Genomic DNA, 14662 nt, shown 5'->3' with positions numbered 1-14662 from the left:
TCCATCCGCTGCACAGAAGCACTGATAATATATTCCTTCAGGAAGGATTGCACTACAGGATATATTTCATGCTTTAAAAAGTAACAGCCAAAAAAGGGGATGGGGGGGGAATGGATTGTGCACAGTAACTGTAAAATTATAGCCCTGTTGTTTTGGATCTGGTTGCTAATGTGCTCAAAAAGATCTGTGCTTCATCATATTTCATAGGGAGGATATACAGTGTGTGCTCTATGGGGAGCCCATACGAGTCCTAACATTGCTCAAAAGGACAGTTAAATAAATTACTCCACCAGTCAACTCACTGCAAACTTTGTCTTCCTGCCAGCTCGCTTGCAGCCTCTTTGCATCGATGGGTTGTGGTGACAGCAGTTATGTCATCCAGAAAGCTAAGGAGCTGGCAATCCTTACCTCAGCTCTCAGGCTTGCTTGACTGTCCCTCCTACAGCTATCACTTGTGATTCTCAGATTTTCTCAAGGACTACGATAACCAACACTAACACTACTAAAATATAGTTGGGTTTAAGCTGCTTTAAATGATCACGGTCTGCATTGTGTAAGATGCCAAATAGAGACTATCACAAGTTGGAATAAATATGTGGGGTTTTCCCTTCTGTGTGAGCAGATATAACACCCCTTGAAACAATCTGCCTTGTTCAGTCCTTAACTGTTTGTATTTCCTATGCTCCTCAGCAAAATGCAGGTTGCTCCTTGCAATTAGTGTGATTCAGCTGAAGAGCAGTTCTATGAATTTACTGATTTTTAAGCAGCAGAGGGGACAGCTAAGCAATAAGATTGTTTTTCTGGGTTTATCAGAACGTTCTGTATGAGGGAAGTCAAGATATATCATTTTTTGAAGCATGGCTTTATATTTTTTATGCTGCCTCTTTGCTGGGGGTCCCATTTTAGTAATGACTTCTGAGTAACTTTGGAAACTGTTGTCAGCATGTCCGTTATTGCTCCAAATGTCCACAAAATATATTCTAGAGGGCTCCTGCTCCACAGTACAGTGTCTAGAGCTGCTGAGAATGGAGGAAGAAATAACCTGAAACAATGCCACAATTATTTTCCAGCAGCAAACTTCAGTTTTGTGATTAAGTCCAGCATGTTCCACCTTAAAAAATATGCAAAACCTTGTGTTTTATTGTCAGAGCCATTGGCAAGAAGTCTGGCTCTAATAGATGGGTGATACATTCATGGACAACAATTTATGATTCTGACACTGCTGTATTTTATGGCTGTCTTAGAATGAGTCATGTTATTTTCTATTTTTTCCCCCCAAACCTTTCCAAATTCACTCAGATACTGAATTCAACACAGCTCTGATTTTGCATTACAAGTCCTTCACAAGAAGCAGGCATCTGATTTGGTTTTTTGGAGAGTGCCAATGGCATAGACAGCCACTGGGTGACCACTACCCAGGGGCAGTGTAACCAGCCACAGGGCAGAGCCAAGTGCTGAGCAGCACTGGAGGGTTGCTGTGTCTCACTGGCAGGGTGCTCACTGCTCACTCCTCACACCCCAGAAAGGATCCAGCAGGCAGGTTGGCTGCCCCGAGCCAGACTGGCTCGCGCTGCACGTTCTGTGAGATGAAGAACAGGCTGCACTGGGCAGCAGAGCTGGCAGGATCATCCTGGGCTGTTACTCCTCCCAGCAGCTGAGGAGGGGCAGGAGCACTCAGGCTGTATCTCCTGATGTTGAACACACACTGCTTAGTTTATTGCTTGGTGCTATTAAAAGGTTTCCAGGGAAGCCTGACTCCTGTGCAGCATTCAGGCTCCCCTTGTCCCACTTACAGGAGGGCTCCATGCTCTTTATCCCACTAGCTTGAAATGACACTCTCTTTTCACCTTGTCAAGATGACAGGTACAGTGGAGTCAGTGTTCTCCCATCCTCTAAATTGTCTGTGAGGAACATGACTGCTATATATAAACACAAAAATGAAGAAGTATTTCAGAAGCAAGTTCTGAGTCTATTTTTCCTTCATCAAGATGTTATTTCTTACATTCTTCTAGCCTAAGTTTAGATAGCATTACTCTTCACTTAAGCTACAACAGTTGCCAGACTTAAAAGACATTTCCCAATAAACTCAAAATAATTATTTTGATTAACCAAATCCTAGGAAGCAAGAAAACCTGAATTAAGGGGACTGACAGTAAAACCCAACAGCTGTGCCATTCAGAGGCTGGACAAAATGACTAGCATTGTAAGACTGTCCAGAAAAAAAACCAGCTTGCATAGCACCAACACTTTTCATGAGGAAAAAATGTTTCAAACAATAATGTTGCTGTTTATATAAAATACAGTTTTGGCATTCAGATTTAAAGAAACCTAAGTGAAAATATATTTGAGATGATAAGTTAAATTAAAACAAAACTAGGAAAACAAAAATGTTTTCATCAACACATTTTGAAAATTTTAAACCTCTCAGATGATTTTTTTTTCAAAGTAATTTCTTCCAAACAGAAAAAGATTAGGACTTTAGATTTGAATAAGCCTAGTATTTGGGAAAAGCCAAGACTAGCTCCAAAACATTTTTGTGGTTTGAAGCTCATTTCTGCATTTATTTATAGGACTTATTCCCAGTTATTCTTTAAGAAGCTTTTATGTCTTTCCCCATCTATTGACTGCACTGGAATACTTTCTCTAGCATAGCTGTCAACACAGTCTAACATAACAAGAAAATGGAACAGACCAGATATAGTCTGATTAACAATATTAGTAAATCCAATCAGTCCATGGCAAGAGTCACATACCTTTACTCTATAATGCCTAGTCTTATATTAGTTAGCTAACAGGATTTTATTTTTCATACCAGTTTTTTAAAATTAACTTTTAGTTAAAGGCCTTTTTTTTTGCCTTACTCTAAATATTCCATGTCAGAAGACAATGGTTTGTCTCCTCTTCCATGAGTCTGCAAGTTACTTCTGCCCATTCCACTGAATTTCTTGCTAATGCACTTACAAAGAGCTATATGGGAAATAGGGAACTTCAAAGATGTCTGTTTGGGACTGTAAGTGGCAAGGACTTTGAGAATGCTAGGACTGGAAGTATGAGGAAAGGGGTGTCTGTCTTTTCCTGTAAAAATGCTGAGCTCTTTTGGTATCTTATTTCACAGAATCATAGAATGATTTGGGTTGGAAGGGACCTTAATAATAATTTGGTGTTCTAATCCCCCTGCCATAGGCACAGATACCACCCACTAGATCAGGTTGCTCAAAGCCCCAGCCAGCCAGGCCTTCAACACTTCCAGGGATGGGGCATCCAACACTTCTCTGGGCAACCTGTTCCACTTCCTCACCACCCTCACACTGAAGAATTTCTTTCTATCGTCTCATGCAGGTATCTTCTCCTTTACTTCAAAACTGTTTCCCTTTATCCTGTCACTATGTACCCATGTAAAAAGTCACTCTTCCTTTCTTTTTATCAGTCCCCTTTAAGTACTGTAAGGCTGCAAAGAGGTCTTGGAGCTTTCTCCCAGCTCTCTCAGTCTGTCTTCATAGGACAGACGCTCCAGCTCTCTGAGCATCTTCATGCACTGCTCTGGACCAGTTCTAACAGGTCCACATCTTTCTTGTGCTGAGGACTCCAGATCTGGGTGAAGCACTCCAGGTGGGGTCTCACAAGGGAAGAGCACAGAGCAAGAATCATCTCTTTCTACCTGCTGGCCACCTCTCTTTTGATGCAGCCCAGAATTCCATTGGCCTTCTGGACTGCAAGGGAATTCTGTTGATTCATGTCCAGCTTTTGGTTCACCAAAACTCCCATGTCCTTCTCCAAGGGCTGCTTTCAGTGACTTGTTCCATTCTAGATTCATGCCTGGAATTGCCCTGACCCAAATGTAGCACTTTGCACATGAAACTGTTGAATCTCATGAGGTTCCTATGAGCCCACTCCTCAAGTTTGTTCCCCTGGAGGGCATCCTTCCCCCTCTTGTGCCAAAAGCACCACCCAGCTTTGTGTCACCTGCAAACCTGCTGAGAGTGCACTCGATCCCCCTGTCTGAGTCACTGAAGAATTAAAGAGCACCAGTCTCAAAGCAGAGGCCTGAGGGACACCAACTTGACCACAACTCTTTGGCTGTGTCCATCCAGCTAATTCCTTATCCATCAAATCTGGGAATGCAGATTACAGCTGAGAGCCCTGGTTGTCATGTTTTGGTGGGCACAAAAATATTGTGATGGGGAATTCTTTCATGGCCCTATCAGTTATTCCATCTTCTGCCTTTTCCCATCAGCTTTCTTGCTTTTAAAAAGGAACAGGTCCCTCTTGATCTTTGCATTTTTGGAACACCCTCTAGCAATATTACATAATAAAAATCACTGTGGTCATCCCTCCATCCAAAATCCCAATAGAACAGAGAATATTCTGGTGCATTAAAGGCACTTTCCTTCCTGTCCACAGCGGGATTGAGTTAAGGATGACCCAAACTACATCATGAAGCATGTCAAGAGTGAGCCTGGCACTACCAGGTTCAAGTTCCCTGATTAGCAGAGCTCTAAAAAAGAGGTTTAATTTTCTTCCCACCCATTTCCCCAGCTGTGCCTTTCAGCTGTGGCCACTGCTGATTTACATTTAGCCAAAACTCTCCTCTCTCTGGACACTCACCAGTGGCTTGAGCTTCTGCTGAAGTTTCTGCTCTCCATGGAGAAGAGCACTCCTTCAATTTCCCAGACTAAATTTTTGCCCTCTTTGTAGGGGATATATTTTTTTATCAAATGAAACTGTATATTTGAGAAAGATCTGCTAAGTAGCTGCTATCAGCAGAGCTCAGGCACACTCCATCAGTGCAGTATTTTAGGCCTAGAATTTTAGACAGCACTTGGCACTTCCCATCTCAACAGTGCAAGAACCAAATTAATCATTTGGATGAGATCCATTTTAAAAAAGGGGCTTGGATATTTTGACTACCCCCACATCAACACCCCAGGCATTACAAAACCCAGCTTTTGGAAGTCCTGAGAGCTACTGGAGCTCCAAGACCTGCCCAAGTGCCTGTATTACACCTCTGTAGTTCAGAGGGGTTTGCCATCTGATGGGAGGTACATGAACACAACCTTTAACTTGCTTGAAGCTTATGGCCTTAAGGCAGAAATAAACTGAAGCATTTTTACAACAGACAGATGTAACTTCAGGAATAAAATGTATTCAGGAGGGAGGACTGAAACAGAAGGATTTGTAAAGAGGCTTGGCTAAAATCTGTGATTTGAGGATCCAACCAAATGTAATGAGTAAATGCTCTAGGACTAAATGTGTGCTGTGACACTGTAGCCTGAGAGAAAATATTTTGTTTTCTTCTAAAGGAGCTCTATTTTCCAAAAAGTAAAAAAACACACAAAGGATATGGATGGAAAGGGAGAAATGTGACTGAAATCCTTAGAGGCAAAAGCCAGCACACATGACAGTGCCACCTGGATTCCTGACACTCTCCACATTTATACTTAATCAGCATCAGTCCTGATAAATTATTTACCCTGGAGGAATGTAATGGGACACCAGTTTGTCTGTGAATACACTCTTATATTCTGCTTGGTGAAATAAGCAGGGTTGGGGGTTGGGGAAAGAGCCCTGATTTGTGTCAGATCCTTTCTACCCTCTGTTGGCTTTATTTTATACAGCACTGGCATCCCCCTGTGACACAGGCGTGTTTGATACACCCTTGATGTGAGTGTCCTTAAAGGGAAGTTCAGGGTAGGGGTCGTGCTCCAAAGTATGGAAGACACAACAAGCCTCAGAAACAATAAACTATCACATAGCAAGGTTGACAGAGGAATGAGAAGGGATAAAAGATACTACTCAGCATCCAGAGGAAAACAGCAGCATCAATAATCTTGCTGAACCTTACTTTTAAGGTCTGGGCTCAAGGCTGCAAAGGGCAGTTTTGATATCAGAATGCACACTCTTATGCAATGCATTACCCTTAAACTGCAGTTGCATTTGTATCCTACTCCTTACATGGCACAGATTGCTTTGCATGAAAAAAGTGAAAGCTGGAATGTCTCTGAGGAGTCTCAGTGCAACTTTTTACAGCTTGTTAAGTTGTTTAGTCATGGCTTTCATATTAAATTTAACTTAAGTCTTAAGAGATTTCATTTCTAGACCCCTTCCAAGTAAAGAGTTGCTCTGTAGTGTCCCTTATCTCAATAATTTGATGGGAGATTACACAGCATAGTAACAAGGGTGATTTAAAAATTTTTAAAATGACCTAGACAAACTTAGACAAAACAAATAGTCAACAGGAAGATGCAAGGAACAGTCTCCATGAACCAAACATGGGTGAATGGTAGGCTCTGTATTTCCATTTTATCCCTTTGGTTTTCTGTATGCTCTATGGAATGAAGAGCTACAGCCAAGAATAAAACAACCCCAGCTCTCCTCATAGCACTTTAGCACCAAGAAGGTGCAAAATGTGTTATGTAAAGGTGAAAATAGAAATATCTTTTGGTTCCTCATGAAGAATAATCTGGAATCAGAGCTGTTACAGCCAGAAACCTGCCCACACTTCAAAGGTGTTCAGAAAAGCAACACTTTTGAGGGGACTCAATGCAAGCACACTGAAGGCAGAATTCCCTGCTCAAAGAACACCTTTAATCTGTAAAAATAATATGGACATCCTTGGGGTTTAAGATCACTCGAACAAGCCCTCTCTCCGACCTTTAAAATGGATTACAAAAGATTAAATTCTGCTTTTAGCACAAGCTTACATCCATTCTGTTTTAATTGCAGGGTGGAGAGGGGTGGGGAAGAAGATGCTCCATGCCTCCTTCTAGCTTTGTATCAACACTCATCCTTTATCAAAAGGTCTAGAAGAAACTTTTGGTAACTGTATTTTGCTGAAATAAAGACATCACCTCCTTGAGGAGGCTGGAGAAGAGGCAAAAGAATGAGTCTGGCTAGAAGAGAACAAGGGTGATGAGATGGAATACAGGGATTTTGATCTGGATTCAGCACAGGATCAGAGATGGGAGGGAAATATGACTCTTAAGTCACCCATCTGCTCTCCTAATTCTGGAACAGAATGAAACTGTACCAAGTCTGCCCAGACACAACTCCTACACGCCTGGGTGAGAAAAGTGGGGAGCATATAGATGACTCCACTGGAATTGTTCCATTTTCACCAGGAGAAATTCTGCCTTGTTCAGGCAGGCCTTAGTTCCCTGAGCAACATATTGCAGGGGCTTTGTGTGAACAAAAGGGGCAGTTTTTATGATCACTGAAGGGGAGGAAGCAGGTCCATGGCATAATCTGTCAGTTAGAAACCCTTGATCTGAAGTCTGGGATGTTATAAGTTGGCACCAAAATAGAAACACTCAAGTGATAGACTAACAGACAAACCACAGGCCACCAGATAGGAAAAAATATGATACCCTAATGTGAGGCCCCACAGGCAGGAAAGAAGATCTGGACAATGTTACCAAAGAGGGGGGAAAGAGAGAGGCAGAGAAAAGAACCACAAATATATATACACAATATTATGACCAAACCCAGAGATAAGGGTGCTGCACTGTCATTTTTGGTCTGTACCAAAAGCATATCAGTTAGTTTAATTGCTTCTATGATTCTGAAAACTTACTTATGTATCCATCTGTTTGCTTAGATATGAACTGCAATGCTTTGTCAGTCTGATCCAAACCCAATGGCAAAGACTGCTGTTGATGGGAAAGTAATTCTATACAGACAATGCATTGCTGTCCCTAAATGTGCTATGCTGTTGAACTTGGACTTGCTATTGACTCCTCTGTTAATCTCATTCTATAAAATGCCATCTCATCGTTTTTTTCTGGTGTCATCATTAGGATACTTAGTTTTCTATTAAGCTGCAGTGAAACTTGAAGTTGCTGATAGCTCAGTGTCACCAGTTTCTCCTCTTCAGGGTGAAATGTTCATGGCCACCATGCAGCACAAGTGCTAACTTTGTACTTCATTGGATGTTCTCTTGGCAGCCTCCCAGAAAGCAGTTTATCTGGGTGCTTATATGGCACTCATCACTGTGCTATCTGGTGTCTTCCAAAACTCAACTCTTATAAATATATGTGCTTATCCACAGTCCCTGTGTCTGCAGTGGAGTAATACCCCCCAAAATAGCCCCTTCCCTCATTCTGAGCCACAGCCCTCCAAACCTGGCTGCTGAGATGTCATTGCTGAAACACTGATGCCAACCTAAGCAGAGAAGGGCAAACTCCCTGTGAGTCTCTTCAGCCCTTGTAAGCAAACCAGGCAGCTGTGAAGCTACAGTATGGAAAGGTTTGTCAGGAAGTCAAAATTATGCTGAGTGAAAGGTGCTTCTGATGATGAACTCCACCCACACTGGTTCTCTGCTCAGCTAAAGAATTTTATGGATGAATACAGCACAAAAACCGCTAAGAGCATAGGTGGTAAAAATAATGACCAAAGACTGGGAGAGCACAAGTCAGGACTGGGAATAGCCTTGTCAACATCCACTCAGTGTCAGCACAGCTATCAAGAGTGTGGAGCTTGAATACATTCCTTGAGAAGCCTATCTTTACTCAGGATGAGCTTTGAGTTGCACTCAGTGATATCACAGAATCATAGACTCTTCTGAGTTGGAAGGGACCCACAAGGATCATCCAGTCCAACCCTTAAGTCAATGGCCCACACAGGGGATTGAACCCATGACCTTGGCATTATTACAACCAAGTTTGAACCAACTGAGCTAAAGCTTGGTGCTGCAACATTCACAAAAGACAGCAGAGAGGGAAATCTTACTTCACTAGGTTGATTAAAATTGACAAGAAGATCTTCCTTTAGTCACACCTTCTACTCAACCAAGTTTGGATTTTGTGGAAAACGAAGTTCTGCAGAGACCACACAGATCTCCCCATAAAATATGAAATGGTTTACACAAAATTGCATTCAGGAAAAATGCTGAAAAAAAGTATTTTGCTTTCACCATTTTACTTATTTCTCAGAAGACTTTGACAAAATGATTTTATCTGGAATTTGGAGTCTTACAGTTAAAACAATCCAAAACAGAGTTCATGGTCCTTTGCACAACCAAGAAAAGCCTGGAAGAAATACATCTGATTTTTACAATGGCAAGTAGTGCCAGCAACATTTTGTTACATGATCTATACTACTTGTTTCACATAACAGGTGAGGACAAGACAACCTGCAAGCTTCAGTTGTAGGAAGAATGCCTGCCCTCTTCAGGCAGGACACCAGAGCAAAGGTAGCCAATTAAAATATACTTTTCCTTATTTGTGACAGTGTCCTGGTAGCTCATTCCAAAGATCATTGCTCCTTCACACATCAGTTTGCTGTTTTGTACTTTTAGAACTCCAAGCCAGGTTTGAGGACAATGAGAGGACAATCAGCCTTTTAACAGCTTTCTGAACAGCAATAAAAGCAAAGTGCACAATCCATACCATGGGAAGAACACACACTGCTTCCAAAGAATTCACCAGGAAAGATTCTTTACAGACAGGGAGTGTTACCGAGGCCAACAGTGATGGAGATACAGGAATGTACACCCAGATGCTGAGTCTGTCCTTTGGCAGGCTCACACCAGCTGAGTGAAGTCAGCCTAGGAAACCTCCTCCAGAACTGAGAACATCAAAGCATTAGCCACGCTTCTGTTCAGGCATGGGAGAGCGCATTGCTGGGAGAGATGAGGCACGGCAAGCGGAGGAACAGCAAAGCCTTGCTCTGTGCCAGTCACAGCCACCACAACACAACACAACACACACAGGGAAAGCCCCCTCCAGCACGTTCAGAAGGGGGAGCATCCTCTGGTAGCAAACTAATCTGTTGGGTGGGGCATGAGCAACAGTGCCTGTGGCCAACTGCCCATCCACCTGGCTTGTCCCCCTTATTCACCCACGGCTCTATCATTCTCAACCTCTGTTCTTAACTTCTGGTAGAAACTGGAACTTCACTCAATGGGTTCACTGCTCTTACAACCTCAAGCATCTCTTTTGGAAAAAAAAAATAGATGGGGCTTTGATCTCTGTAAAGGTCATTGTACTTTATAGCTTTAAACATGACATGCAACCTAGGAATGAATCTTTGAACAGGATTTTGGTACACGTTACACACAGCTGTCATTTATTATTGTTAATAAAAGTTTATTAGCAATGTTTCACAATCATATCCTTGTAAACAAATAAAAAGGAACAAATCCATCGTGTTTGGCTTCGGTTGTTTGGGGTCTTTTTCCATTAAAAAAAAATTCAAAAAATTGCATTAATTTTTTGCTATTTTATAGTGTAGAATGTATTTTAGAATCCTGTGAGGTTTTCAGTAGCAGTCAGCACACATGTAATAAAGGAGTCTGGAATAACTTTGAATTTCACTATGTGCTACTGACGCAGACTCACACAGGGAACAAAATCTGTAATGGATAAAATCTTTAATTTCAGAAAGCTGGCCCACATCTCCCAAGGCATTTCTTAGCAACCATGCAGCAAACAGTAAACCAAGCAAATCTTCACTGATCACCCATTTACTTGTTGCTATTGATTACACCACATTTTTCAAGGTGGGAAAGACGTGGTTTTCTCATAACTATCTCTCATAATTAACCTCAGTAGTGATATTTCTACAATAAAGGCATGATTAATTTGCTTCAGGCTTCTAGTATTATAACATCATTATAACTTCCTCAGTTTGCTGCTAAACCTCAACTTTTGCACAGATTCCCAAACTCAGTGACCATTCTGGGAGTCACTGACCTGCTTGGAATAACTGCGTGTTATCACAGGATGAAATCCCAAGAAATCTTGAGATATATTCCCAGCTGTGGCACAGACAGTAATTGGTGTCTGAAGCAAACAATGAGGTCACCTGACTTGATGTGACCAAGCAGATTTTAAATTGGTGACTGCTTTCCAAGGGAAAGATTTTGCATTTCATCAGCAAGAAGTGGGATTCCCCATTTTCAAGCCAGTGATCCAAAGACTGAAAATCTATTTTTAACTAATTATTTATCTCATGAACATATTCCCTCCCTCCGCAAAAAGAATGATCAGGAACAAATTCAGTTGCTCCAGTTCACTCAGCTAAGGTGTTTGCAATTTTTAAGTGCTGATGATTGTCCTCTAGGAGTACCAATGTATAATGTGCATTATGTGAGTTACTTGCCCTTAGTGCTGAGTCAAATTAATGCAAAAAAATACCCACCTCCACTACAAGTTCTCCCATATGCAAATTCAACCTCTCATTCAAATATTTGAGAACCATGACCTTGCTAAAAAGCAGAAAGAGTCAAACTCACAATCTGGGCAAAGAAAAGTAATAGAACCTTTCAAAATGCACCGTCCCCCCACCCTCCCTTCAATGTTCACACAATCTGTTGACTAATGCTGGTAAAGCAATCACAAGTTTAGAAGAGCCACCACATTAAGAGATGGGCACAAATCAAAGCTCTGAAAGAGAACGACCTAAAATTCTCTAATGGTTTGAATTTTAATCTATTTGGCAGCATGGACCCATCTCTGATTTAATGGCTGAGTAACAAATATTTGTCTGGGAGAGCATGAAAAAACTGCTTCCCGAACATAAACCAGAATCCCCTTGAGATTTTGGACCACACAGTCTTGTTCTTCCTTAATGGACTACAGTAATTTGAGAAATTACATTTTATCTCATAATCAAAATAAAAAGAAGGATCCTTCCAACACACTGAAGTAAGTTAAGTTTTTGGTTTTGGTTTTTCTCTTTTCTTACAATATAAGTTTCTATTGACATCATATCCATAAATCAATCATTTGGTTGAGGAAGGCAGAACACTCTCAACATACTCTCAACATACAAACTAATCTTAGGGCACCTGTTCTCACTGGTATTTTTATCACATCTGAGTTCTTTAAAAGTGATTCCAGCTACAGATTAATAACCTTTTCTTCTCATGTCAAATGAATATCACCTTATAGCACTACCTTGTAGTTTCCCATAGCTGGGTTTTAAAACTAGGTAAGCATATATTGGGGAAGTCTGAGCCTAAAGGGACCTGAATGTCTAAGGAAATTTAGATTGACATCCCTTTAATCAAAATCCCATGTTTCCTATATTTTCAGGACATCCATATCCCATATATTCTTCATTAATACCAATATAATGAACAGAAATTGTTCTCCTGAAATGAGCATAACCCACAGATTTCAGTACAAGGGGTGAAGGAAACTGCCCGTGTATGATGCTGAAAAGTGAGTAGATATCACACAAACAAGTGCTAACCATTATCTAGATTGAAGCATTTGCTTAGTTTTATATTTTGTCTTGTGGTGATGATCAATTTTGTTTCCTATACAGCATTTGTATTTTCTGTTTTATATTTTAGTCAGCATTGGATTATTGGGTTGCTCCTTCCATGCCCTGCCTCTTCTTCCCTCCACATCCCTTTTATTCCTATTTTTTATTTTTTCAACATTCTGCTTAATTATAGAGTATATGATACAAAATAATTACAGAGTATATAATCTAAAATTCTGGTTTTATTTTTTGTTTCTATAATTTTATTGAGGTGAAGATAGCTGTTGGGTTTTATTTGTACTTTAAATTAGTTGTTCCCATGGTAACTCTTGGGCATTTTTTCCTGAGGTTTGAAGGCTGTGCTGGTCTGGTAATCTTTATCAGACTCCAACAGGTCTTTACATCTTTCTTCACATTTGGACAGTCTCAGTTTCTTAAATCTTTGCTGCTTACATGGATCTGGTGGCCTCATGCATTGCAATTTCTATACTGGCCTTTAAATAAAAGTGAAGAAACAGAAGGTATAAAATCCATAAGCAAATCAGACACATGACCCAAATATAGTCCATGCATAGGTGTAAGGCAATCTACTCCTTTTTCAGTCTAGGCTTGCCCTGTTAGGAAGATCTCCTGTCCTGTATGTGGAAGTCCGTAATGGTCCCAGTGTGTGTTGAGTGTCCCAGCCCTTGTACAACACACAAACAGCAGAAGGACAACTTAAAATATATCCTGCCTCTATGAAAGGAATTTCTCAAGATATTGAAAAAAATAAAATGATAGAGGTAATAGCAGTAGCTCTAGATCACTTGTACAAAGCTCTCCACACAGAACAAGAGACGGAATTTCCTGACAACTGCTCCACTCTTGTCCATTCACAGCAATGCAGTGAGGTTCTGAGGTTGCACTGGTGTCTTGTAAGAACCAGGCAGATCTGAGGACAGCCCCAGACTTCAGAGGGATCTAAAACTGGCTCAGAGCTCCTCCGGCCCCTTCTGTTTGCTGTCCAAGCACAGCTGACTCAAAGCAGGGCATGACACTCGCTGTGTAATGACATGACCTGAAACTGTATTAAATCCTCTGCCCCAGAGCTCCCACCTGAGCCATGAGAACATGTCCTGTATCAAAACTAGCGTGGCCAGCAGGCCCAGGGCAGTGACCCTTCCCCTGTACTCTGCCTTGAGGAGGCCACACCTTGAGTGTTGTGTTCAGTTCTGGGCCCCTCAGTTCAGGAAAGAGATTGAGGGGCTGGAGCGGGGCCAGAGAAGAGCAACGAGGCTGGAGAAGGGACTGGAGCACAAGTGCTGTGGGGAGAGGCTGAGGGAGCTGGGGGTGTTTAGCCTGGAGAAGAGGAGGCTCAGAGGTGACCTCAGCACTGTCTAGAACTCCCTGAAGGGAAGTTCTGGCCAGGTGGGGGTTGGTCTCTTCTCCCAGGCACTCAGCAATAGGACAAGGGGGCACGGGCTCAAGCTCTGCCAGGGGAAATTGAAGTTGGAGAGCAGAAACAAATTCTTTGCAGAGAGAGTGCTCAGGCATTGGAATGGGCTGCCCAGAGAGGGGGTGGATTCCCCATCCCTGGAGGTTTTTCAACTGAGATTGGCCATGGCACTGAGTGCCATGATCTGGTAAAGGGACTGGAGTTGGACCAAGGGTTGGACTTGATGATCTTGGAGGTCTTTTCCAACCCAATTGATTCTATGATTCTATTCTAACAGTGCAACCACTTGGCCCTACTTTGAAGATGTGTTTTGGAAACAAACCTGCTGGTTTGTTAAAAGCACAAACAACATAACTGTGCAAAAGCTGCAGATACACCTCACAGAAAGTATATCAGGTAGAAAAACCTCAGAGTACTGATGGATCCTGATTACACACAGCACATCCATATCCCAGGATGGCTCAGGCCAGAGAGGAGCAATAATTCATCAGGTTAGGCTAAACACAAACATGGAGCTGTGCTGAGCTAAAATGAACACCTCACTTCATTTCTCTGACTACTGTAATCAAATGCATTTGAAAACCCAGATAACTTCCCTGGTTTATTTCTTATGAAATTCAACTCGTTACTTGTGCTCAAGTTTTCAAGTAACTTGTCCCCAGTGTGCCCACAGTTTCTTTTCTTCTGTAATGCTACCCTTTAAACAGCCTTGTAGACTAAGAAATTCTTGGTATGGAATGAAAGGAAATAAATCTATAAATTACTCATAGGCTAGGTTAGCATTCTCAAATATATTTTATAAGATTTTTCTGTAATGGTCCAAATAGCCTCTAAAAATAGTACTTATTGAAAAGGTTACATTTACTTTGTAAGGGCAGCTCCACTACTGTTATTCTTCACATCAATTTCTACTAAAGAAAAGCTACAAAATGAAACAACCTAAATGCTCCATGCAGACTTGTTTGAGGAACGTGGAACAGTTGAGAGGACTAAGGATATGTGTGATCAGATGGCAGAAGT

Source organism: Pithys albifrons, chromosome 7, assembly GCF_047495875.1.
Source record: "Pithys albifrons albifrons isolate INPA30051 chromosome 7, PitAlb_v1, whole genome shotgun sequence".
NCBI classification, from domain to species: Eukaryota; Metazoa; Chordata; class Aves; order Passeriformes; family Thamnophilidae; genus Pithys; species Pithys albifrons.
The sequence above is the reverse complement of the archived record's forward strand: the minus strand, read 5'-3'. Positions refer to the sequence as shown.